This window comes from Scyliorhinus torazame, chromosome 10, assembly GCF_047496885.1.
Source record: "Scyliorhinus torazame isolate Kashiwa2021f chromosome 10, sScyTor2.1, whole genome shotgun sequence".
NCBI classification, from domain to species: Eukaryota; Metazoa; Chordata; class Chondrichthyes; order Carcharhiniformes; family Scyliorhinidae; genus Scyliorhinus; species Scyliorhinus torazame.
Window position 1 is genome coordinate 81,492,332 of NC_092716.1, and position 25,373 is coordinate 81,517,704.

General features: G+C 49.9%; 1 protein-coding gene across 1 annotated transcript in view; it reads right to left on the reverse strand.

Annotated features, from left to right (window-relative positions):
• The window catches only part of bcar1 (BCAR1 scaffold protein, Cas family member), a 361,830-nt gene that overhangs the window by 288,486 nt on the left and 47,971 nt on the right, over positions 1-25,373 (reverse strand). The gene's annotated exons all lie outside the window — the stretch shown is intronic.

Below are 25,373 nucleotides of genomic sequence, written 5' to 3' on the forward strand. Positions count from 1 at the left end.
CCATCAAGCAACACTTACTTAGCAATAAGCTGCTCACTGACGCTCCATTTGTGTTCCGCCAGGATCACTCAGTTCCTGACCTCATTACAGCCTGGTTCAAACAGGGACAAAGGAGCTGAATGCCGAGCTGAGGTGAGAGTGACTGCCCTTGACATCAAGGCAGCATCTGACCTAGTATGACATCAAGGAGCCCTAGCAAAACTGGAGTCAATGGGAATCAGGGGAAACTCTCCATTGTTTGGAGTCATATCTGGCACAAAGGAAGATGGTTGTGGTTATTGGAGGTCAGTCATCTTAGTCCCAGAACATCATTACCGGAGTTCGTAGTATCCGAAGCCTAACCACCTTCAGCTGCTTTATCAATGACATTCATTCCATCATAAGATGAGAAGTGGAGGTGTTTGCTGATGTGTTCAGAACCATTCGTGACTCGTTAGGCTCTGTAGCAGTCCATATGAAAATGCAGCAAGTCCTGGACAATATCCAGGATTGGGCTGGCAAGTGGTAAGTTACATTTGCGCCACACAAGTGACAGGCAATGACCATCTCCCACAAGAGAGAATCAAGCCAATACTCCTTTATATCGAATGGCATTACCACACTGAATCTCCCACTATCAACATCCTCAGGGTTACCATTGATCAGAAACTGAACTGGACTAGCCATATAGTAAAGTAAAAGTCAAGTCGTCCGAGTCCCAGATGACCATAGGTTGATTGATTTCCCCTTTGAGGGGGAAGAGCTGATTGGTGGTGACTTAACCTGAGGATCGACACACCTCAGGCGAGGAACGAGGTTGAGAAGGCGGGGCTTTCATGAATAACCTCAACCTATATCGGAATTGAATCCGTGCTGTTGGCCTCACTCTGCATCATGGACCAGCTGTCCAGCCAACTGAGCTAAACCGACCCCAGACATATAATACTGGGCTACAAGAGCAGGTCAGAGACTAGGAATCCTGCGGTAACTCCACAAAGCCTATCCACCACCTATAAGGCACAAGTGAGGAATGTGATGGAATACTTGCCTGGATGAGTGCAGCTTCAACAACACTCGGGAAGCACAATACCATCCAGGAAAAAGCAGCCCGCTTGATTGAACACCCCTTCCACAAACATTCACTCCCTCCACCACCGATATACAGCAGCAGCCATGTGTACCATCTACAAGATGCATTGCAGGAACTCACCAAGACTCCTTCGGCAGCACCTTCCAAACCCACGGCCACTACGACCTAGAAGGACAATGGCAGCAGATACGGGGAACACCATCACCTGGAGGTTCCTCCCCAAGGCATTCACCATCCTGACTTGGAAATATATCGCCGTCCCTTCACTGTCGCTGGGTCAAAATCCTGGAAGTCGCTCCCTAATAGCACAGTGAGTGCAGACAGCAACAGCATCGGCCAGTGCACACCATATAGACTGCAGCAGTTCAAGAAGGCAGCCCACCACCTTCTCAAGGGGCTGATACTTGGGCTGTGTGGGCTAAACAGCTGGCTTGTAATGCAGTATACAAGGCCAGCAGTGCGGGTTCAATTCCCGTACCGGCCTCCCTGAACAGGCGCCGGAATGTGGCGACTAGGGGCTTTTCACAGTAACTTCATTGAAGCCTACTTGTGACAATAAGCGATTATTATTATTATTAGGGCAATTAAGGATGGGCAACAAATGCTGGCCTAGCCAGCGAAGCCCCTATCCCATGAAGATGAATTTTAAAAAAGATTGGTGCCACTGCATTTACTATTCTATTCTTTAACTGCGGGGCAACATCAGAGAAGAAAGCCTCTTTTAATGCAAGATGAGGAGGCTGACAATATAACACAATGCAGCAGTACAGCAGAGAGATTCCTTGCGGGTCTGTACAAGATGATAAGTCATGCACCACCACAGCCTGAGGGCTGGTTCTGATTTGACATATAATAAACCGGAAAGAAAAATTGCAAACCTCTTTGGCTCTGGCTTTTAAATGTTACTAGGCGACATTGTTAAACATGAGAGGTGGCAAAACCGTTCTGCAACAGCATGGGCCAGTGCAGACTGACACGTCCGATCCGACTCAAGGGGCCAATTGTTGCAAAGGCCACATTTATTGCTCCTGCTCGATATGTGCTCATCTGTATTTCCAGAATCTGTGCGAAGTATAATTTTCAATAACATACTGATACATACAAGGGTCGAGGGAATTGTTGCCCAGTTACGGGTACTATGTTCCTCGGGATTCTGATGCTCCATTATTTTTGTTGTTCGCTTTGAGAAGTCACTGGGTTCAGTGCCTGGACCCCTGGCCTCCGAATGGCATTCGTACACTGAGAAACTGCAGCTGGAATTCTGCCCAAGAGCAGGCGAATCAAAGTTTTACATAGATTCTGACCACGCTGAAGAGTCAAAAAAGCCACAGCACGCAAACAAGGCTTCTAACCCATTCCCCCCGTGCCGCCCTTTGTGCCCTGTGAGTACACAACAAGAACCTGCATTTATACAGCACCCTGAATGTAGAAAAACATCCCAAGGCTCTTGAGCGGAGAATTATCAGACAACATTTAACACCTAGCCAGGTTAAAAATGTTAGGCCAGGACACAAAACCTTGGTCAAAGAGGTGGATTTCAAAGAGCAATCTTCTTGGAGTGGGAAAATGGAGTGTACAGTTCCTGTTCAGCACATTAATGGTGACTGGGATAATATGTCATGGTCCGTCTGCAGAGTGCAGACAACTCATGTGTGTCACAGTGCCTTCAATTTTAATCGCAGCCCACAAACTTCACCAAAGCATGGGAGGTATGATGGGATGATTTCACCACCACCTTCCCATGTGACGCAACACCCGCGACAGATCAATTGTAACAAGGCCAACTGGGGGAACCCAATGAAGGTGACAGAAGGTGAGTTTAGCTCACTCTGCACCAGTCAGGCAATTGAATCTGACTGAAATCCAAATCGGCAATGGGTCGGAGGATTCAGACATCTCCACGCACTGTGGGAATGTTGGGATCTGTGCTTCCAGCAGGTCCAGGAAGCTGCAATATATTAGCAGGGGCAGCATTGTGCATTCAAAATTATAGGAGCAAAATAACAAGGCCTTTCTACAAAGAAACTGTACATGATTATTATGTCATCAGGCACATGTTGAAGCCATTAATCTTGTTGCAGGCTGGTTGTGCTGAGTTTGGAAAAGTGGCATTTGGGATGGTAAAGCTTTTTGGGGCAGGAATATGGTGGAATGGATTTATACTGTGTGGGTGGGGGAGGGGGGATATAAATAATAATATAATAATCGCTTATTTTCATAAGTAGGCTTCAATGAAGTTACTGTGAAAAGCCCCTAGTTGCCACATTCCGGCGCCTTTTCAGGGAGGCTGGTGTGGGAATGGAACCCGCGCTGCTGCCTTGTTCTGCATTACAAGCCAGCTGTTTAGCCCACGGTGCTAAACCGGCCCCTATATAAAAATTGGTGATAGACTGTGACGCAAACTGATTTGATGCATTTGCACTGCAATGGCTATTCCAGGAATGCAGTGCACCCACAAAGCAAACTCCCCACACAATGGCATGGCCCCTCTGAAATGGCTCATTTTGTCTGATATGGTTTGTTGGTAGAAAAATGATCAGCTAGATTGTGTATCGCACCAAGTCAAAAATAACTAACTAAATATTGCTTTGGCTGATGGGGATGATTATATAGAGAGCACCCTCCCTCGGCACATAACACACTCTTGTTTTAACCCATTCGCTGCAGCAAATGCTATTTAAGAAGGCTTGGAGACTCCAAAGTAAGCAAACCACCCCTAGTGGGGGAGCTCGTACCCCTCAAATAGCACGGGGAAAACAATCATCCCCACACCGTATGCCCAGTGCTGGTTATTACAGCTATTTCCATCAGAATTTATGTCCTTGGCAGAAGAGTCATCTACAGGAGCCCTTCACTGCTGCTCAGCCATTAATGAAGAGACCAATTAGGCCCATGGTGCCTACACTATGAAATTTGATGGCCATGTAAGCAGCCCTCTGTATCGACTTGGTCACTCGACTTCCTACCCCATTAAATTTTAACCAGTCCACCACATTATTATCTGAATTACGTGGAAGATCACTGCCATGGGCAGATGTTCTTTGGGTTTAGTTACACTTCAGAAGAGGGAATGTTCCGTCCAAGTACACATATTATTTCGCCCTTTTTGCCTGAGTTAGTTGCCCTCCAATTTGTCTGCATGGCAAATAGTGATCTCAACGCGAGTTCAGGGAGAACATCCCAGGTGGGGAGAGAAGCCTCCTGATATAGAGAAAGCCCAGGGTCCTCCTACTTCCTCAAGCAGAGCATTTTAGGAGCTCATTCTGCTCATTCCACTACCACAGATCACTATATGTGACTAGCATTCATTCCCTCCCCTCAACTGTGTGTGGTAATTCTTATCCGATGTATTACCTAGTCTTAAACTCCCACATTCAAGACCAACACATTTTTCGGGCGTCAACGGTTAGAAATTCCATCAAATGAAGGTGAAATATTCAATTAAATACTAGAAAAATAGGCAATCGACCCACCTGAACTTTTCAATTACGTGACGTACATGTACATAAAACATAACGGCAGAATAATTAATGAAATATTGGAGGTACGTATTTGTTTAATTGCATTTTGGCTTTGGTCAACGTGAATGCACTGAATTGGGCTGACATGAAATTCATTCATAATGTGCTGACTTCTATTCCCGATCTCGACTCACATCAGTTAATTATGGGGGTGTACTTCAATTTTATTCTGGATAGGTCGAGTCCCAAGTCCTTCACTGCATCGGGGATGGTGTTCATGGAACAGATGGAGGGGGGCAGGCCCATGGAGATTCAGGTATCCGAGCGATAAGGAGTTTGCTTTCTTTTCCCAAGTCCATCGGGTTTACTCCCAGATTAATTTCTCCGTGGTGGGTAGGTCTCTACTCCCTGGGGTTAGGGGTACTCTACTACTGTTATATGGGATTATACGCTACATTATGTGGACCCGCTGTTGGGGCCAGGCAGCCCTCACCGACTCCCGTGGAGGTTGGACACGCTGACGGTTGTTGCTCGCTGATAAGGGATTTTGCTAGCAGGTATCCTCCGCTATTGGGGAGTATGTGGAGTTTAACAAAAACGCTCTGGGAAGCACTGAAGGCAGTTATTAGGGGAGAGATAATTTCTTATAAGGTATATTGAGATAAATCTGGAGAAGTAGAGGCTGGTGGATTCCATCTTGAGGTGGACTGTCTATACTTGATTGCCCCAACACCAGAGCTTTTGCCAGAGAGAAAGAAATTGCAGATGGATTTCGATTTGTTGTCAATGGAGAAGGCAGTGAGCGAGTTGCATCGCCCAAGGGGGACGTTTTGAGTATGGGGAGAAGGCCAGCCCTCTGTTAATTCACCACCTCCTGGGAGATAGTTCAGGTTAGGGACTTTGGTGGTTGGTTTCTTCCCCAGAGAAGATTAATGATGTGTTTGACGCCTTTTGCGTGGGCTGGATAAGTCTGAGCCTCTGGAGGAGGATTCGATAATGTTTTTGATAATTTTTGGATAGATTGACCTTCATGGAGGTGGAACAGGAGAGAAGGCAGGAGCTGGAGGTGCCGATCTGTCAGGAGGAGATCATGAATTGTATTTGTTTAATGCAGATGGGCAAATCATCGGGCCCGGGTGGGTTCTCTATCAAATTTTGGAAATATTTTCCCGTCTGTTGGTTCCACTTTTGCAGGGTGTGTTCAATGATTCTTTGTCCTGAGGGGTGTTGACGGCCACGCTGGCACAAGCATTGATTTCCTTGGAATCTGAAAAAGGAGAAGGGTCCCATGGAGTGTGGGTCATACCGACTTTTTTCTCTGTTAAACACTGATGCTTACCTTAGTGATTGTGCCACTGGCCATTGCGCTGAGGTCGTCTACCAGTTGGAGGGGGATAGAGGGTGGAGGGAGGGAACATAGGGTGTCCTTATGTGCGGATGATTTAGTGTTATACATCACAGACCCACTTTCCAATGTGGGGGAGATGATGAAAGTGCTCAATAAGCTTGGCTTCTTTTCAGAGTATAAGCTAAATTGGGCAAGAGTGAACCCCCAGGGGAAGGGAAAGGAACTGGGGAGATTACCATTTCGTCCAGCTTGGACTAGTTTCCGATATCTGGGATTTCTGGTGGCCTATGATTGGGCCTTGCTCCATAAACTTAACATGGCCAGTCTGGTGGATGGGGTGAAGGCTGATTTGAAGAGGTGGGGTGCCCTTCCTCTAACCTTGGCAGAAAGAGTACAGACGGTGAAGATGAATATTCTCCAAAGTGTGTTTGGTCCTTTATACCGTACGGAGGAATCCACCAAACACTTTGACTTGTCCAAACCAGAATCTTTTACTGGGTCTCGTGTGGCAAGATAGCAATCTGATACAGAGCACGTTATCATGGAGTCTGCTTATTATTCCTCTGGAATCTGCATCAAGCACTGACCATTCACATGTATGTCTTATTACCCTCTCAATCTTCTTCTGATGGCGGCTGGATGTGTCTCCCCTTATATGGGAGAAACTGGTCACATGACCTTGGTCTCAAGACTGCATGGGGTGTTTGCACCGCCACCTGCTGGTTGGAGGTCGCACACCATCCATCTATGATATAACCCTTGGCATATCACCACACCAAGGTTTTTGTTTCCCAGTCTTTCTTTGCAAGGCTTTCTTTGGTAGGGTCAATAAGTTAATATCAACTTTTTCTTAGGTGGGTAAGCCCCTCCGGTTCAGTAGGTCATTTCTGCAAAGGGATAAATAATCGGGAGAGTTGGCACTACCTAATCTGCTGTGTTATTACTGGGCAGCAAATATTGATAACTTGCGTGGGTGGTTCAAGGATCTGGACTCTATATGGAGGAGGATGGTGTAGGATTTGTGCATAGGATCAGGTCTGAGGGCCCTTGTTGCTGCTCCACTCCTGTTCTCTCCTGTAAAGTTTTCATTGAACCCAGTGGTAATAGCCTCTTTGAGAATTTGGAATCAATTGAGGCAGCATTTTAAATTAAGCTCTGTGTCACTGTTGGCACTTAGTTGTAGGAACCATAGATTTGTGCCGGCTGGTTTAGATGCAACGTTCAGGGCATGGGAGAGGGAGAGGTTTAGGAATATGTTTTTGGAGGGGAGGTTTGTCAGTTTAGATGAGATTTTAGAGAAGTTCAAGCTCCCAAGAGGGAATGTATTAAGATATTTTCAGGAGCACGATTTTGTACGTAAGCTCCTTCCTTCGTTTCCTCTGGTACCAGCACCGTTGCTAATGGTTAGGGTTCGACCTTTGGACGAGCTCGGGGAGGAAAGAATGTCAGACATTTGTGTCCAACTGTTGGCGATGGAGCAGGCACCACTGAAAGAAGTAAAGAGGAAATGGGAGGACGAGCTGGGTTTGGCCTTCAAGGCGGGTCTGTGGAGGGAGGCACTTCATAGGGTTAACTACCTCCTCGGGTCCAAGGTTAAGTCTGATACAGTTCAAGGTGGTGCACTGAGCGCACCTGACCAGGGCACATATGAGTGGGTTCTTCTTGGGGTGGAGGACTGGTGTGAGTGGTGCTCTAGGGGGCCAGAGAACCACATGCACACATTCTAGTCCTGCCCCAAGCTTGTTTTTGGGTCTCCTTTTTTGATATGATGTCAGGGATTCTGCATGTTAAGCCGGAGCTGTGCCCATTGGTGGCCATTTTTGGAGTGCTGGACTCACCGGTGTTGCAGGCAGGGACGAAGGTGGATGTCTTGGCCTTGCCTCGCTAATAGCCCGGAGGATGGTCTTGGTCGGTTGCAAGCCTCTGGTGCCGCCTAAGGCTTCGGCCTAGCCAGTGGACCGAATGAAATTCCTGTACTTGGAGAAGATCAAGTATGCATGAGGGGGTCGGTGAACGGGTTTTATTCAAGATGGCAGCCGTTCATTGTCTTTTTCAGGGAGCTGGTTACAGTCAGCTGTTGTGGGGGGGGGGTTGTCAGTCTGTTCTTGTGAGGGGGGACTTGGGCGGGGGGGGGGGGTATAGTTTTAGCATGAAACTGGGTTGGGATTGGTTGTGTTGTTTTGGGGCTATTTTTGTAATATTGAAAATTTTGTTTGAATAAAAATATTTAAAAAAAGATTAATTGTGGCAGCACGGTGGCGCAGTGGTTAGCACTCCTGCCTCACGGCGCTGAGGTCCCAGGTTCGATCCCTGCCCTGGGTCACTGTCCGTGTGGAGTTTGCACATTCTTCCCGTGTTTGCGTGGGTTTCTCCCCACAACCCAAAGATGTGCAGGCTAGGTGGATTGGCCACGCTAAATTGCCCCTTAATTGGAAACAATGGATTGGGTATTCTAAATTTAGGAGGGAAAAAATTGATTAAATTGAATAAAGTGAATCAAGTGGAATGTAAGCTCACCTGAAGGTTCCATATGGCTAACCACCGTGGAAATGAAAAATACAAAACGGGAAGCTTCTATCTCACTTCCCTTTCTGTTCAGAGTGAGCTATCGCAGAAGAACATCTTGGGCGGGATTCTCCGGCATGAATCCCGCCCCCGCCAGCTGCCGAATTCTCCGGCGCCGGGGTTTTGCCGGGGGCGGGAATCGGGGCCCGCTGGTCGGCGGCTGCTGGCAGCGGACCCCCGGCGATTCTCTGGCCCGCGATGGGCCGAGTGGCCGTCCGTTTTCAGCGGGCCCCACCGGCGTAAATCACAACAGGTCCTTACCGACGGGACCTGGCTCCACGGGTGGCCTGCAGAGTCCTCGGGGGGTTGCAGGGGGATCTGGCCCGGGGGGGGGCCCCCACGGTGGCCTGGCCCACGATCGGGGCCCACTGATCCGCGGACGGGCCTGTGCCGCGGGGGCACTCTTTCGCTCCGCACTGGCCGCTGTCAACCTCCGCCATGGCCGGTGCAGAGAAGAACACTCCTGCACATGCGCTGGGATGACGCCAGCACGTGCTGGTGCTCCCGCGCATGCGCCAACTCACGCCGGCCGGTGGAGGCCCTTCGGCGCCGGTTGGCATGGTGCCAAGCCCTTCCGCGCCGGCTGGCACGGCGCCAAACACTCCGGCACCGGCCTAACCCCTGAAGGTGCGGTGAATTCCACACCTTCGGGGCAGCCCGACGCCGGTGTAGTTCACGCCACTCCTCGGCGCCGGAGTGGCCCGCCCTGCCGGTTAGGGGAGAATCCCGCCCCTTATTTCCATGAACCTGCATTAGGGAGTGGAATATCAGTGATGTTCCTGCACCTGATCACTATCCAGTCACCCCTCCTGACAGCGTTTGTGTGAACGTTGAGCGCGGACAGGATTACATTTTTAGTGATGCTCTGTTCCCCGACGCTCTGAACATGATGGAAAACTTTCCAACGTTCTCTGTCAAATATTGTATGGTCATTTAGTTACAATTCCAGAGGACGAGGGTGGCAGTTTCGCAGTGGTTAGCACTGCTGCCTCACGGCGCTGAGGACCCGGGTTCAATCCCAGCCCTGGATCACTGTCCGTGAGGAATTTGCGCATTCCCCCGTGTCTGCGAGGGTCTCACCCCCACAACCCAAAAGATGTGCAGGCGAGGTGGATTGGCCATGCTAAATTGCCCCTTAATTGGGAAAAAAAAATTGGATACTCTAAAATTTAAAAAAACAATTCCAGAGGGAGATGAGCATTCTGTACCATAGTGAAGAATCGATGTTGTAAGGGAAGAAAAATGGAGGGAGAAAACAGAGGGAGGGGGAAAAAAAGTGAAATGTGATGTGCCGCTACTAATTGAATTAGGACCAGAAATAAGCACGGCAGCAGCACGGAGAGGAGCCACACTGCTGCTCCCCAGTGTCGGGGCCCGAGTTAAGAGGAAAGATTGTTGAAATCCAGGTTTCTCAGCTGTGTCGTTAGCCATGGCAACTGGTATCACTTTCAACTCAAGTCAGGAGGTGGTCAGTTCAAGTTCCTTCCGAGGACTTGAGCAGGAAAATCAAGGCCAACAGTCAGTGGAGTACAGAGGGAAAGCAGCATTGTCGGAGGTGCCATTTTTTCGCTGAAGACACAGTAACGCCTCTCAGTTGGACAAAAATGATAATGTGGTGTTAACCCCTCCATCAACATCACAAAAACAGTTCACCTGCTCTTTATCACATGGCTGTTTATGGGAGTTTGCTCAATGCAAATTGATGCTGTGTTTTCTACATTACAGCAGTGTCTACACTTCAAAAAAGTACTTTATTGGCTGTGAAGCACATAGACATTTAGTGGTCGTGAAATGCGATATACAAATGCAAGTCTTTTCTCAGAAAGGAGACAATTGAGAAATGATCTTACAAATCTTTTTTTAATAAAATTTAGAATACCCAATTATTTTTTCCAATTAAGGACCTGGGTTCGATTCCGGCCCCGGGTCACTGTCCGTGTGGAGTTTGAACATTCTCCCAGTGTCTGCGTGGGTCTCATCCCACAACCGAGAAAGATATGCAGGGTAGGTGATTGGCCAGGCTATATTGCCCCTTAGTGTCCAAAGATGTGCAGGTTAGGTGGGTTTACTGGGATAGGATGGAGGAGTGGGCCTAGGTAGAGTGCTCTTTCGGGAGGGTCGGGGCAGACTCAATGGGCTGAATTGCCTCCTTCTGCCCTGCAGGGATTCTGTGGCTCTATTCTGTTCTGTGGTTGTACTGGACTATCCTGACTGGAGGAGAATGGTACCAAGCAATTTGGAAGTGGTCCACACTACAAGCAACCAAATGTGCTTGCAACATTTTGAAAACCATAATAGAGACGCCAGTCTTCAAAAACCGAGACACTAAACAGCCCTACTTCGGATAACTCCTCGGGCTTTACTGTAATTCCCCAATCATTGTGAGCAGTGGGTTTCCTTCCACTTTATTGTACCACGCTACATATTCACTGGTATCTGTTCCTGATTAAGCAAGGTGTTTCCTGCCATCTGCGCGAGGGTCAGACAAAAACAATGCTGGTGGAGTCAGCTGACCAGAGTCGAGAGGCTGTATCAGGAAAATACCGATATCTCACCAATACAAACAGCAAGGTAAGTTTTCACGAAGGCTAACAGTGCCAAGTAGGCCCGTAATCCAGGCTAACCAAGAAGGGCCTTCATCTAAACTACCACCGCAAGACAACTTCTGAAGTTTATTAAGAAGGCATATTTACACACATTAATGACTGAAACAAAGTCATTAATATAAATTTGAAACAGTAGAGCACAACAAGTTAACACCCACATCCAAACAGTGCTCCTCTGAAAAATTCAGTCTTTTGGCCATTAGCCAATTTTTATCAATTACCAAGTTTCATTCTGCACCCAGGTCTTTTGAACGTGAACGTTGCTTCATAGAATTTACAGTGCAGAAGGAGGCCATTCGGCCCATCGGGTCTGCACCGGCTCTTGGAAAGAGCACCCTACCCAAGGTTCACACCTCCACCCTATTCCCATAACCCAGTAACCCCACCCAACACCAAGGGCAATTTTGGACACTAATGGCAATTTTTATCATGGCCAATCCACCTAACCTGCACATCTTTGGACACAGCTTGTCCTGCACAGCTTGTAACCTTGTGCGCAGCAGTTTGTGAAATACTTATTGAAAATCCAGAAGTTTGTTCAACGGGCTACCTTCAGGATTTTCCCTTTCTGAATTTGTGTTGGCTGATGTTTACTAGATTATTATTGTAGAGATAGTCACTATTATTTTGCAAAGCATTGGAAAAAGAAAGAATTGGTTTGTAGTTCCTGGCATCTGCAGTTACCCTTTTAAAAAATGGGTACCTCAGCCTGTTTCTAATCTACAAGGGTCTACCTAGAGCTCATCGACTCCATCATAATGACCAACAATGCATTACAAATCCCCTCGTGTCTCAATATTCTGGGAATACTGCAATCTTTCCTGGGATTTATTTGTTTCAGCATGTCTAGGATTTCCATCTTGTTTACATCAAAGTGGTTAAGTTTACATGGCTTTTCTTTTGCAACTTAAGGAAAGATTGCTCATGTCTTCTCCAGTGATTACATGCAGGAAGTAATTACATTTCAGAGGAATGTACTGGGTCAGCTCCAAAATCTGCCAACTCCAATCCAAAATCCCCTCTGCCCTGAGGCGGATCATGATGATAAAGCCTGAGCTGGGGGGGGGGGCTGGGTGGTAGAGCCACGCAACCTCATTTTAAAATTGGAATTTCTCATTACAACTCAAACAGATGGAGCAAAATGATGGGCAATATTTCAGTTAGCTAGCAATAGAGCACAACATAATTTCTCTATCTGAAGATTCTTTGCCAGAATTCCCACTTTAGTGAAATTGGCTTTGGCCAAGTCAATTTGGTTTGGTACGCAAATCGAGCCAGTCACATCCTCTCTCTCAATCTCTTGCTCTCTGCTAAGTGAGTGTCACGGGGTTAATATCTGAGCAGCAGCACACTTACAAGGTGATTGATCACAAGAAGAATCTCATCCAGTTCATTCCTTATTAACACATAACTAGTTTACCAAGAGTGGTTTATGCTGTGATCAGAATTTGCAGAAACTACAGATTAAAAAGTGGCTAATTTTCAATATCTGCATCTCAGCCAGTCTAATCATTCACTCAGTGATCAGCGGCTGCAGCGGACAGCATTCCATTTAGTATTATTACTCTTCTCACCGCACCGTCTTAAATCTGATAACACAGCCAGATTTAGCCTTGAAACCATTCTTCTTGTACAGCACCTTGGGTGAGGCAAGATTACTTCTTTTGCTACTTTTTCCCCAATGACTCATGATCTCATTGAATGGCGGAGCAGGCTCAATGGGCCGAATGGCCTACTTCTCCTCCCTCATCTCATGGACTTTAGCTCGAACACCAGCTCCATACGGTCAGGATATTCAGGTAAACATCATAGCACATACATACATACATACTAATGGATAGATCAACGGACCAATCAACACACACAACACGACAGCCAATCACAGGCAAGAGCAGACACAGTACAAAACAGGGAACTCGACACTTCCTGGGAACTCGAGCAGGAGACGGCTCAGGGCACAGAGTTCATTACAAGCCACTCAAGACATCCACCATGTGCTGAGTGCCACTACAAGATAGAATTAGGAATAGGTCCACAGAATCAAGGGTCATGATCGAACCTCAGTAAACAGTTTACCAGTGTAAATAGATGTTTGAAATAAAACTGCGTTGTACCATTCGCGACCGTGTTGGTTCGTCTGTGTAGCAGAGTACCCAACACTTCATAGTACCAGGAGTGACTTTGGTACCTACCTACAAATCCTCCGGAATCTGCCATCCTACGCCATGGACACCGTCAACACACCGCAGCCGCTGCAAGTCGCTGGAAACCTCGGCGTTAATTGGAAGCTGTTCAAACAGCGCTTCCAGCTCTTTCTGGAAGCCAACGAAAAGGAAAGCACCTCGGACACCAGAAAGATCGCAATCCTCCTCACCACGCCAGGTCAACACACCTTCCATGTCTACAACTCCCTGGTGTTCGCGGAAGGCAGAGGACAAGACCAAATACAAGACGGTCCTTCTCAAGCTCGACCAACACTTCAACGTCGAGGTCAACGAGAGCTTCGAGAGGTATCTCTTCCAGCAGCGCCTGCAAGGTAAGGATGAGCCCTTTCAGTCATTCCTTACGCATCTCCGTATCCTCGCGCAGTCCTGCGGTTACGACACCACCTCCGATTCCATGATTCGGGACCAGATCGTTTTGGGGTCACCTCGGGCACCCTACGCCAGCAGCTCTTAAAAATAAAAGGCCTAACCCTAGCCTCCGCAATCGAAGCCTGTGTCCTGCACGAAAACGCGACTAGCTGCTATACCCAATTTCAGGCGGCCGAATCGGCGCTGCAGGGGTCCTACGCGGCCGGATCGGCGAGGCAGGCGCCCTACGAGGCCGAACGAGTCCAGGCGATCGAGTTCCTCCCAGCCCGCAGCCCGGACGAGGGCGGCCGTTTCACGCGCTTTGAGGCCTCCCGCGCTTATGCGCTCCAAAACCTACGGCACCACTGAGGGACGTGATGCGCAGGTGCGCTCGACGCAAGACCGAACTGCGCATGCGCAGTGGCGCAACGAACACCATGACATCACGACATGCGGCAACTGTGCAGCCACACATTTAAAGCGGCAATGTCCCGCAAGAACCCGACAATGCCTCCGCTGTGGCAAAGTGGGCCACTACGCTGCTTGCTGTCGAGCGGCTCAACCTGCCAATGTTCCCCAACTCCGACAACCTCGCAGGGACGTGCGGACCATTCAGCCTCCTTATTACGAGTCGTGCCCAGACGATATCCAGACCAGTGACGCAGACGACCGGGACGCATTACGTGTTGCGGTCATTGATGGGAACCGAATGTCTCCAGCCAGGACCCAACAGCCGGTGCAAGTTAACACGATCAATGCGCGTGATGAATGGTGTGCCACCCTAACTGTCAACCGATCACCGATAACATTCCGTCTGGACACTGGCGCCTCCGCCAACCTCATAGCATGGTCAGCCTTCTACGCCATGAAGGTCAGACCACCAATTCAGCCGTCCCGTTGCAGGATGGTCGACTACAACGGGAACGTTATCCCGGCTATGGGATCCTGCCAGCTCCAGGTGACACACAACACACACACAGGGCCACACTCTCATTCGAGATAGTCGGGTCATCGAAGGACTCCCTGCTAGGCGCACAGGCATGCAAGGCTCTCCACCCCGTGCAACGAGTCCACTCTCTCTCTCCAGATGGCACATCTGGGGCGAAATTCTCCCGAAACGGCGCGATGTCCGCCGACTGGCGCCCAAAACGGCGCCAATCAGACGGGCATCGCGCCGCCCCAAAGGTGCGGAATGCTCCGCATCTTTGGGGGCCGAGCTCCAACATTGAGGGGCTAGGCCGGCGCCGGAGGAATTTCCACCCCGCCAGCTGGCGGAAACGGCCTTTGTTGCCCCGCCAGCTGGCGCGGAAATGACATCTCCTGGCGGCGCATGCGCGGAAGCGTCAGCGGCCGCTGACAGTTTCCCACGCATGCGCAGTGGAGGGAGTCTCTTCCGCCTCCGCCATGGTGGAGACCGTGGCGGAGGCGGAAGGGAAAGAGTGCCCCCACGGCACAGGCCCGCCCGCGGATCGGTAGGCCCCGATCGCGGGCCAGGCCACCGTGGGGGCACCCCCCGGAGCCAGATCGCCCCACGCCCCCCCCAGGACCCCGGAGCCCACCCACGCCGCCTTGTCCCGCCGTTCAAAAGGTGGCTTAATCCACGCCGGCGGGACAGGCAATTTATCGGCGGGACTTCGGCCCATCCGGGCCGGAGAATCCAGCGGGGTGGCCCGCCAACCGGCGCGGCCCGATTCCCGCCCCCGCCGAATCTCCGGTGCCAGAGACTTCGGCAACCGGCGGGGGCTGGATTCACGCCAGCCCCCAGCGATTCTCCGACCCGGCGGGGGGTCGGAAAATGACGCCCAAGTCATCCCGGATGCAGAGTTCACGCACAGCTCCAATCGCTCCTCGCCCACAACCAGGAGGCATTCGAGGGCATGGGAACACTGCCCTACACCTACAGAATTCGGCTCAAACCAGACGCCATCCCGGTCATTCACGCACCTCGCAGGGTCCCAGCGCCACTCAAAGACCGCCTCAAGCAGCAGCTGCAGGATCTCCAAGACCAAGGGATCCTATCCCGGGTCACGGAGCGCACGCCATGGGTCAGCTCCATGGTGTGTGTTAAGAAGCCCTCCGGCGAGCTCCGGATCTGCATTGATCCAAAAGACCTCAACAACAATATAATGAAGGAACACTACCCCATACCCAAATGGGAAGAGATCACGAGCGAAATGGCCCGGGCTAAAATCTTCACGAAACTGGATGCCTCAAAGGGTTTTTGGCAGATCCAACTGGATCCGTTCAGCCGAAAGCTGTGCACCTTCAACACCCCTTTCGGCAGGTTCTGCTACAATCATGAATGCCATTTGGCATCATCTCAGCATCCAAGGTCTTTCATAGGATCATGGAGCAGATGATGGAGGGCATCGAAGGGATGCGCGTCTACGTGGACGACGTCATCATCTGGTCCACCACACCACAGGAGCACAGCTATCGTCTCCAGCGCGTCTTTGCACGCATACGGGAAAACGGTCTGCGCCTCAACCGAGCCAAGTGTTCTTTCGGTCAAACCGAGCTGAAGTTCCTGAGGGACCACATTTCCCGGTCAGGGGTCCGTCCGGATGCAGACAAGGTGAGCGCCATTACAGCCATGACGCAGCCGGCAGACAAGAAAGCAGTGCTACGCTTCCGAGGCATGGTCAACTTCCTGGGGAAGTTCATTCCCAACCTTGCCTCCCACATGACAGCTCTGCGCCACCTCGTCAAGAAGTCCACGGAGTTCCAGTGGCTACACACACACCAGCAGGAATGGGAGGAGCTCAAACTTAAACTCACCACAGCACCGGAATTGGCGTATTCCGACACATCTCGTGACACTAAAATCTCGACTGATGCCAGCCATTCCGGCATTGGGGTGGTACTCCTACAGCGGGATAACACTGCGTCAAGGGCCCCGGTCGCCTATGCCTCGCGGGCCATGACCCCCACAGAACAGCGCTACGCGCAGATCGAAAAGGACTGCCTGTGCTTGCTAACCGGGGTAGACAAGTTCCATGACTATGTGTATGGTCTCCCCCAGTTTATCGTTGAGACTGACCACCGCCCCCTGGTCAGCATCATAAATAAGGACCTGAACGAGATGACCCCTCACCTCCAGCGCATCCTACTTAAACTTAGGAGGTATGACTTCCAACTGGTCTACACCCCGGGTAAGGACCTTATCATTGCGGATGCCCTGTCTAGAGCAGTGAGCACACCGCCAGATTCGGAGGGGTTCGTCTGTCAGGTCGAGGCGCAGGTGGCCTTCACATCGGCAAATCTGCCAGCTGACAACTCCAGTCTGGCCCGTATTCGCCGAGAGACTGCGGCTGACCCCCTTCTACAACGTGTGATGCGCCACATGATGGGAGGGTGGCTCAAAGGACAGTGCCCGCAGTTCTACAATGTCCGAGACAACTTGGCCGTCATTGATGGTGTCCTTCTAAAGCTGGACCGGATTGTGATTCCGCACAGCATGCACAAGCTGGTCCTCGACCAACTACACGAAGGCCATCTGGGGGTCGAGAAGTGCAGGTGGAGGGCCCGAGAGGCGGTATACTGGCCGGGCATCAGTGATGACATTGCCAATATGGTGCTCAACTGTCCCACCTACCAAAGGTTTCAACCGGCGCAACCTCCTGAGACGCTTCTGCCCCATGAGCTGGTGACGTCCCCCTGGGCGAAGGTAGGTGTGGACCTCTTTCATGCGCTCAGCAGGGACTATGTCATCATCATTGACTACTTTTCCAACTATCCAGAGGTCATACGCCTGCACGATTTGACATCGTCCGCTGTCATAAGGGCCTGCAAAGACACCTTCGCTCACCACGGCATTCCGATGACTGTCATGGCGGACAATGGGCCATGTTTCGCCAGCCAGGAATGGTCATCTTTTGCTGCCTCATATGGTTTCACACACGTGACGTCCAGCCCTCTGCATCCCCAGTCCAATGGAAAGGCGGAGAAGGGCGTTCACATCGTCAAGCGGCTCCTCTGCAAGGCTGCTGCTGCCGGATCGGATTTCTGCCTAGCCCTGCTGGCCTATCGCTCGGCCTCACTAGCCACTGGCCTCTCACCAGCCCAGCTGTTGATGGGTCGCGCCCTCAGGACCACTGTGCCTTCCATTCTGGCACCCACAACCAACCATGCTCCGGTACTACACAGAATGCAACTGCAGCGCGGTCGCCAGAAGAGGGCATATGACACACGGGCAACTGATCTTCCCGCCCTGGCCCCTGGAGACGAAGTCCGCGTCCACCTACCAGAAGGTGGCTGGTCAGCACCTGCCGAAGTTCTCTGACGCGTGGCTCCCCGCTCGTTCCTGGTTCGCATGTCTGATGGATCCATTCGTAGGCGCAATTGCCGGGCTCTTCGCCTACTTCCACGCTCACTACGGGAACTTACACCGACACCCCACCCTCCTGTTGTTCCTGATATCGACTTCGTGGAGCTGCCTGCCACCATGCCCCTTCCGTCGTCGCACGTGACCAGGCCCATTCCTCAGCCGGTGGTTCCAGACACACCCTTGAGGTGGTCAACCCGAATTTGTCGCCCACCTACTAGACTGGACTTATGGAGACTGCTTGTACATTGAACTCATACTACCACTGTGTTCATATGTTTCGGTTCTTGTCGTTACAGGAGTTTGTTTTGTCGTTCAACATTTCCCCGTTCTTTGTTTATGGTACAACCTCGTTGTTATGTCGCACCCGACATCGCCCCTTGTATATAGTTTAACCCCATGTACATGCTGTAAATATTGCACACACACACATTTAGCTACACTCAGTACACATCTCTATTTATGACCACGTAGGCACATGTTCTTGTAAAAAAGGGGGGGATGTCATGATATTCAGGTAAACATCACAGCACATACACACACACATACTGATGGACAGATCAACGGACCAATCAACACACACAACACGACAGCCAATCACAGGCAAGAGCATACACAGTACAAAACAGGGAACTCGACACTTCCTGGGAACTCGAGCAGGAGACGGCTCAGGGCACAGCGCTCATTACAAGCCACTCAAGACATCCACCATGTGCTGAGTGCCACTACAAGATAGAATTAGGAATAGGTCCACAGAATCAAGGGTCATGATCGAACCTCAGTAAACAGTTTACCAGTGTAAATAGATGTTTGAAATAAAACTGCGTTGTACCATTCGCAACCGTGTTGTTTCGTCTGTGTAGCAGAGCACCCAACACTTCACATACGTTCACAAAAGAAGGGAGGAGGTCATTTGGCCCACAATACTAGAGCCTGTACGAGAGCACATTGACTGGAACCATCATAATCTAATCAAGGGGAGCTGTGCCATACTTCAGTTGACAGCCCAGGTGTGAATGTTGGCAGGCTGTCTGAATGCAGACAGACGAGAAACACACCCAAACTAGATGCCACCCTCACCTGATGTCTGTGCACGGAGATTCCACAGGAATCACTGCAAAGGGGGATGAAGGGCAGGCATGTGAACACATCTTTCTTCTCTATTGCTCAGGGGTGCCAGTTGCAGCACCTTTGTCACCTTCTTTGCTGACAACAGCCAGCTGAGCAGATTGGGGTCAAATCTCAAAGCTTCTGCTCTGTAGGGATCAGTACCACATCAGACAGTGCCTCAGAGGAGACAGAGATTCATGTTGTGACCCCAGGAGAACGGTTTCCATGCTCCTTCAACAAAGCACCAGCAGTAAATGTCATCAAAATATCTTCCTTAAAAAAAATGAGAATGGGGATAAATGTAACTTTGTCTAAAGCGTGAAACAGACGATACTAGCCCATTGACTGCTTCTCCTGATTTTTGATCTCAATTGATATTAAAATTGGAAGAGGTATTTATTTAAATATTTTTATTCTCCTCCTTTTTCACAATTTCTCCCAAATTTGCATCCACCATCAATAAACAATAATCAGTAACGAATATGATGTCAATCCCCATATCAATAACAACGATCTCAAACATTAGCCCGCATGTTAACATAAACAAATAACCGAAGGGAATCAGGAATCACCCATAGTCACCATAAAACACACAGCCCCCCTCTCCCAACCCTCCCAACTCCCCCCCCCCCCCTCCCCCCCGAACTAATGTCTGATGTTACCCAGTTCTTGAAAGGGCACAATGAATAATGCCCATGAATTGTACAACCCCTCCATCCTTCCCCTCAGTTCAAAAGTAATCTTCACAAGAGTCAAGAATTCCAACAGGTTCCCCCCGCCACGCCAGGGCACAGGGTGGAGAGGTTGCTCTCCATCCCATCAGGATCCGCCTTTGGGTGATCAACGAGGCGAAGGCTACATCTGCCTCTGCACCTGTTTCCAACCCTGGTTGGTTCGACACCCCGAATATGTCCTCCCGAGGGCCCGGGTCCAGTTTCACGTGCAGCACTTTAGAGATTAACCTCCTTCCAGTAATCATAGAATCATAGAATTTACAGTGCAGAAGGAGGCCATTCGGCCCATCGAGTCAGCACTGGCACTTGCAAAGAGCACCCTACTCAAGCCCACTTCTCTACCCTATCCCTGTAACAAAGAAACTCCACTTAACCTTTTTGGACACTAAGGGAAATTTAGCATGGTCAATCCACCTAACCCGCACATCTTTGGACTGTGGGAGGAAACCGGAGCACCCGGAGGAAACCCACGCACGCACGGGAAGAACGTGCAGACTCCACACAGACAGTGACTCAAGCCGGGAATCGAACCTGGGACCCTGGAGCTGTGAAGCAACTGTGCGAACCACTATACTACCGTGCTGCCCCTCCAGCTTCGGACAACACAAAACATATGAACGTGATTTGCGCCCCCCCTCCCCCCGCAACGTTCACACACATCTTCTACCCCTTCAAAGAATCGGCTCATCCTCGTCCTCGTGAGGTGTGCTCTGTCTCCCACCTTCAGATGTATCAGCCCCAACCTCACGCACGAGGTGGAGGCATTCACTCTCTGGAGCACCTCACACCAGAACCCCTCCTCCATACGCTCTCCCAACTCTTCCTCCCACTTTGCTTTGATCCCTTCCAGTGGTGCCTTCTCCGCTTCCATAAAAGGTCCGTAGACCGCTGACACTACCCCCTTCTCCAGTCCCCCTGTCGTCAGCACCTCCTCCAGCAACGTGGAGGCCAGCTCCACCGGGAAGCTCCGTATCTCCTTCCTGGCAAAATCCCGAACCTGCATGTATCTAAACATTTCTCCCTGCTCCAGCCCATACTTCGCTTCCAGCTCCTTCAATCCTGCAAACCGACCCCCAAGAAACAAATCTTTTCATGTCTTGATCCCCTTCTACTCCCATTTCCGAAAATTTCCATCCCACCTCCCTGGCTCAAATCTGTGGTTCCCCCGAATTGGCATTTCCCTTGACCCTGCCGCCAACCCAAAGTGTTGGCGAAACTGCCTCCAAATTCTCAATGGAGCTATTATTACCGGACTCCGAGTATTTCCCCGGGGCTATCGGGAACGGCGCTGTTGCTAGTGCTTTCAATCCCGACCTCCTGCACAAACTCTCCTCCAATCTGATCCACTGGGAATCAACCCCTCTGATCCAGCTCCGCACCTTCTCCACATTCACCGCCCAGTAGTAATACATCAGGTTCAGAAGACCCAAACCCCCTGCCTGCCTTCCCCCCTGTAGCAGCACCTTTCTAACTCTGGCGACCTTCCCTCCCCATATGAACAAAGTAATCCTTCCCTCAATCTCTCAGAAAAATGCCTTTGGCAGGATAATTGGCAGGCATTGGAAAATAAACAGAAATCACGACAACACATTCATTTTAACCGCCTGACCCGACCCGCCAGTGACACAGGGAGACCATCCCACCCTGCCAGATCACCAAACTAGAAATGTTGTACCTGCGGTGTCCCCCCCCAACTCCCAGGCAACCTGCACCCCCAGGTATCTAAAGTGAGTCCCTGCCCTACGGAATGGCAATTTCCCTTACCGCCGCCTCCCTCTGAAGCTGACCCGCTAACATACACGTAATAGCCTTATCTCCATGCTCGTAAACTGCACCTCTTGCTCGCCTCAGTTGGCGCACCCCCTTCCTGGTAGATAGTCGGTCAAAGCTCGCCTGTAGTTCCTTCCTCTTTTCCAACTTCGCTGGGTCCCCATCTTCTGCATAACTCCTAACTACCTCCAACATGGGAGAGGTATTTATGGGTAGTCTAGTTGATTGGACAATAGCGCAAGACATAGGTTACATCAAAATAACCCTTCTTGACTCACCCAATCATGTACCTCACCAATATTTGTCAGTAGGTTCAGCCTGTATCTCTCTCACTCTGGATTCGAAGGCTGCAAGTTCTGGGTCTTCGGTGCACAAACCTTGGCTGATATTTCAGAGTGGTACAGTCATTATTCCTTTACTGCTTGTGGTGCTTTGCGGGGTGAAAATTGGCTGCCATATTCCTCACATTACAACAGTGCATAGATTTCAACAGTCTTTCCATTGGCTGAGAAGAGGATTGGTACATCCGAACGCTGTCTGACATAAATGCAAGTTCCTCATCCTACTGAAGTAGTGCTGCATTGTTGACACTACCATCCTTTGGGGGAGACATTAAATGTTCATGTAGATATTAAAGATTTCCGGCGATTCCCAAAGAGCAAAGTGTTCTCATGGCATCATGGCCAACTGTCCTTCTGTAACCATCACCGCTAACAGCTCGGTTCACTTACCCAGCCGCATTAATACCTCATTGTGGCAGGAATTTTCCCAGAACACTTTCATCAGACTATTCCTCCTCTGTGCACAGTTAATAACGAGCATTGTACATTGGCACAGTAGCACAGCATTGGCTGGAAACCAAGACTGCAGATGCTGAAAATGTGAAACGAAAATAAAATGCTGGAAATGCTCAGATGGAGGGAGAAAGGGTTAATGTTTCAGGTTGATGACCTTTCATCAGAGCAAGGAAAAGTTAGAGATGTAATAGGTTTTGAGCAAGTTTGGACAAAGACACAAAGGTCTGTGATAGGGTGGTAGACAGAGGAGAGATTGCATGCCAAAAGAGGTAATCTTCCAGGGCCAAAGGGGATGGTCATGGCCGGGCAAGTAAAGGAACAAAGAATGTGCCTGGAGCAGGTGTGCTGCTGTCTGAAAGCAAAAATAAGAAAAAAAACCATGCAAATAAAATGAAACAAAATGAGGAGAGGGGTGCAGAGTTTATGGTATGAAATTATTGAACTCGATGCAGAGGCTGTAAAATGGCAGATGAAAAGATGAGGTGCTGTTCTTCAATCTTAAATTGAGCTTCACTAGAACAGAGCAGCAGGTCAAGGACAGAGATGTCAGTGTGAGAGGTGAAGAATTAAAATGACAGGCCACCAGCAGCTCAGGATCATGCCCGTAGACTGAACAAGAGGCATGGCGTTCGGCAAAGTGGAACTCACCTCTTGCTCAAAACTTATTGCATCTCTAACTTTGCTCTGTTCTAATGAGAAGTCATTGACCCGAGTTCCTCGCTCCAAAGATGCTGCCTGACCTGTTGAGTATTTCCAGCATTTTGTTTTCATTACAGCATATTGGTTCCCTGACTCCTTGTGCTACAGCCTGATAGTACCCACATTTGACTGCCTGTGTGCCACATTGCTACCGGTAGATGTATCTACAGAGGGAGCAAAGGTTGGCACATTCCTGATCGAAATTGCAAGAGCATCGCAGATAGGAAGATGGAAGATTCTCCAGCATTGACTCAACTTTCCCTGAAGTTTTAATCTAGCCCTCCAATTGGCAGGAAGGGCTGGAAGTGGATCATTTGCCACCTCTTAACCAGCGAATAGTATATGAAGGCAGGTGTAAGTTTGCACATGTGTTGAGGACGGAAGGGGTAGCAATACGAACCTATAATTCTGGGGCAAGCACTTTGAGTTGGGATTTGAATATAAGAAATAGGGGGAGTAGACCGCGTATGATCCCTCACATCTGCTCTGCTATTTGATACAATCATGGCCAATCTTCTCCCTCAACACCATTTTCTTGTTAGTTCCCCATATCTGTATTGAGAGATCAAAAATCTATCTCGGCCTTAAATACACTTGTGATGGAGCCTCACGGGTGGAGAGTTCCAAAGATTCGCAATGATTTGAGTGAAGAACTTTCTCTTCCATCTCAGTCTTAAACGATTGGCACCTTATCCTGAGGCTGTGACCCTCTGTTCTGGATTCCCCTGCCAGGGGGAACAACCTTCGTGCCTACCATTTCAAGCTCCTGCAGATTTTTGTGTGCTTCAATGAGATTGTCTCTCATTCTGTTAAACTCCAGAAAATAGAGGGTCAATGCGCTCAGCCCCTTGTCATCGCAGGAACCAACCTAGTGAACGTTCACTGTGCCTTTGTGGCATAACCTTCCCAAATATGGAGCCCCAAACTGCGCACAGTACTCCAGGTGTGGTCTCAGCAAAGCCCTGTACCATTGCAGCAATTAATAAAAGATGCTTGCTCATGAGAAAACCATTAGCCATGCAAACACTAATACAGCAATGCCGCTAAAAATGTCAAAAATAAACGGATCTGAAACCAAATAAATCGAGTGCTTGTTCTCACTCCAGGCCACAATGTTGGATCAGAGCCAGCACAGGGAGCTCCCGCTGTGAATCTAACACATAATGCTTGAAGTTATTTACTATACTGTACAAATCAAAGGAAAATTCCAGCAGGCAGCTTAAATGTTTTTGAGTCTTTTGAAAAAAGTGGAGGGGGTGGCTTTACAAACGATTTCGACAAAAACCTTTATTGTTTTCTTCGGGAGAGCAGAAGAGACCTATCTGTCATTCTGTGTTATGTATTTGTTTGTCATTTTAAATATGATGGTATCAAACATGTGAATCAACAAAACATGCTGAGACACTGGGTGTGATTTAACAAAAACATTTCTTGTGGCGCGATCTACCGGCCATGCTGCACCCGAAAAGCAGCGAGCCGCGGCCGATAAATGATGGGAGACCCCGCTTCCAGGATCTACCCAGCACACCACGCGTCGTGAGATCTAATGCGATCTTGCGAGACGCCGCGAGCGGGACCGGTACTCTAGTATGCAGTTCCCGGAGGTAACCAAGGCGTTGGGATCTGTCCCCTTCGCCTTGGAGATCTTGGGCGAGCGCCGTTCAGCACTGGTTGCCACAAACGGGGGCCAGATGGAGCGACACTCGTGTGGCTCTCCCAGGGGATTGTAGGGCCCCAGATGCATGCCTTCTGGACAGGGTGGTTCCCTGGCTCTGCTGGTGCCACCTGGGCACCTTGGCAGTGCCAGCCTGGCACATTTGCAGTGCCAAAGTACCCAGGCGGCACTGCCAGCTGGTGTTTCTCAGCGGCTTTTTCGGTGAGATCCAAACTGGTATTTACCCACATTTAGTCTTTTTCTGGTCCTTGTGGAGTTTCTCCCGTCTGGCCGGCAAATTGTTTCAGCAATGGGAAGTTGAACTCGCAGGCGGGACTGGCCCCACATACCTCCCATACCCCTATCCAAGGGCAATGTGACACCCCCCCCCCCCCACATACATGCACATTACCTTATGCCACCCTCCCCCTCTACAAGTCAGGACATCCCACTATGAGTTCTCTGAGGCTCCCCCCCACCTTTTCAGGCCCCCCCATCCTCGCTATCTGCCTCCCCCCCCCCCTTTCAGGACCCCACCCTTTGCCCCCTTACCTTTAAAGGACCCTTCATACCCACCCTTCACCTCCCCCCCCCCACTTTGTACCACCCTCACCCCCCTCCTTTCATGGGCAGGGCTACCCCGACACCCAAGCACCCTGGCAC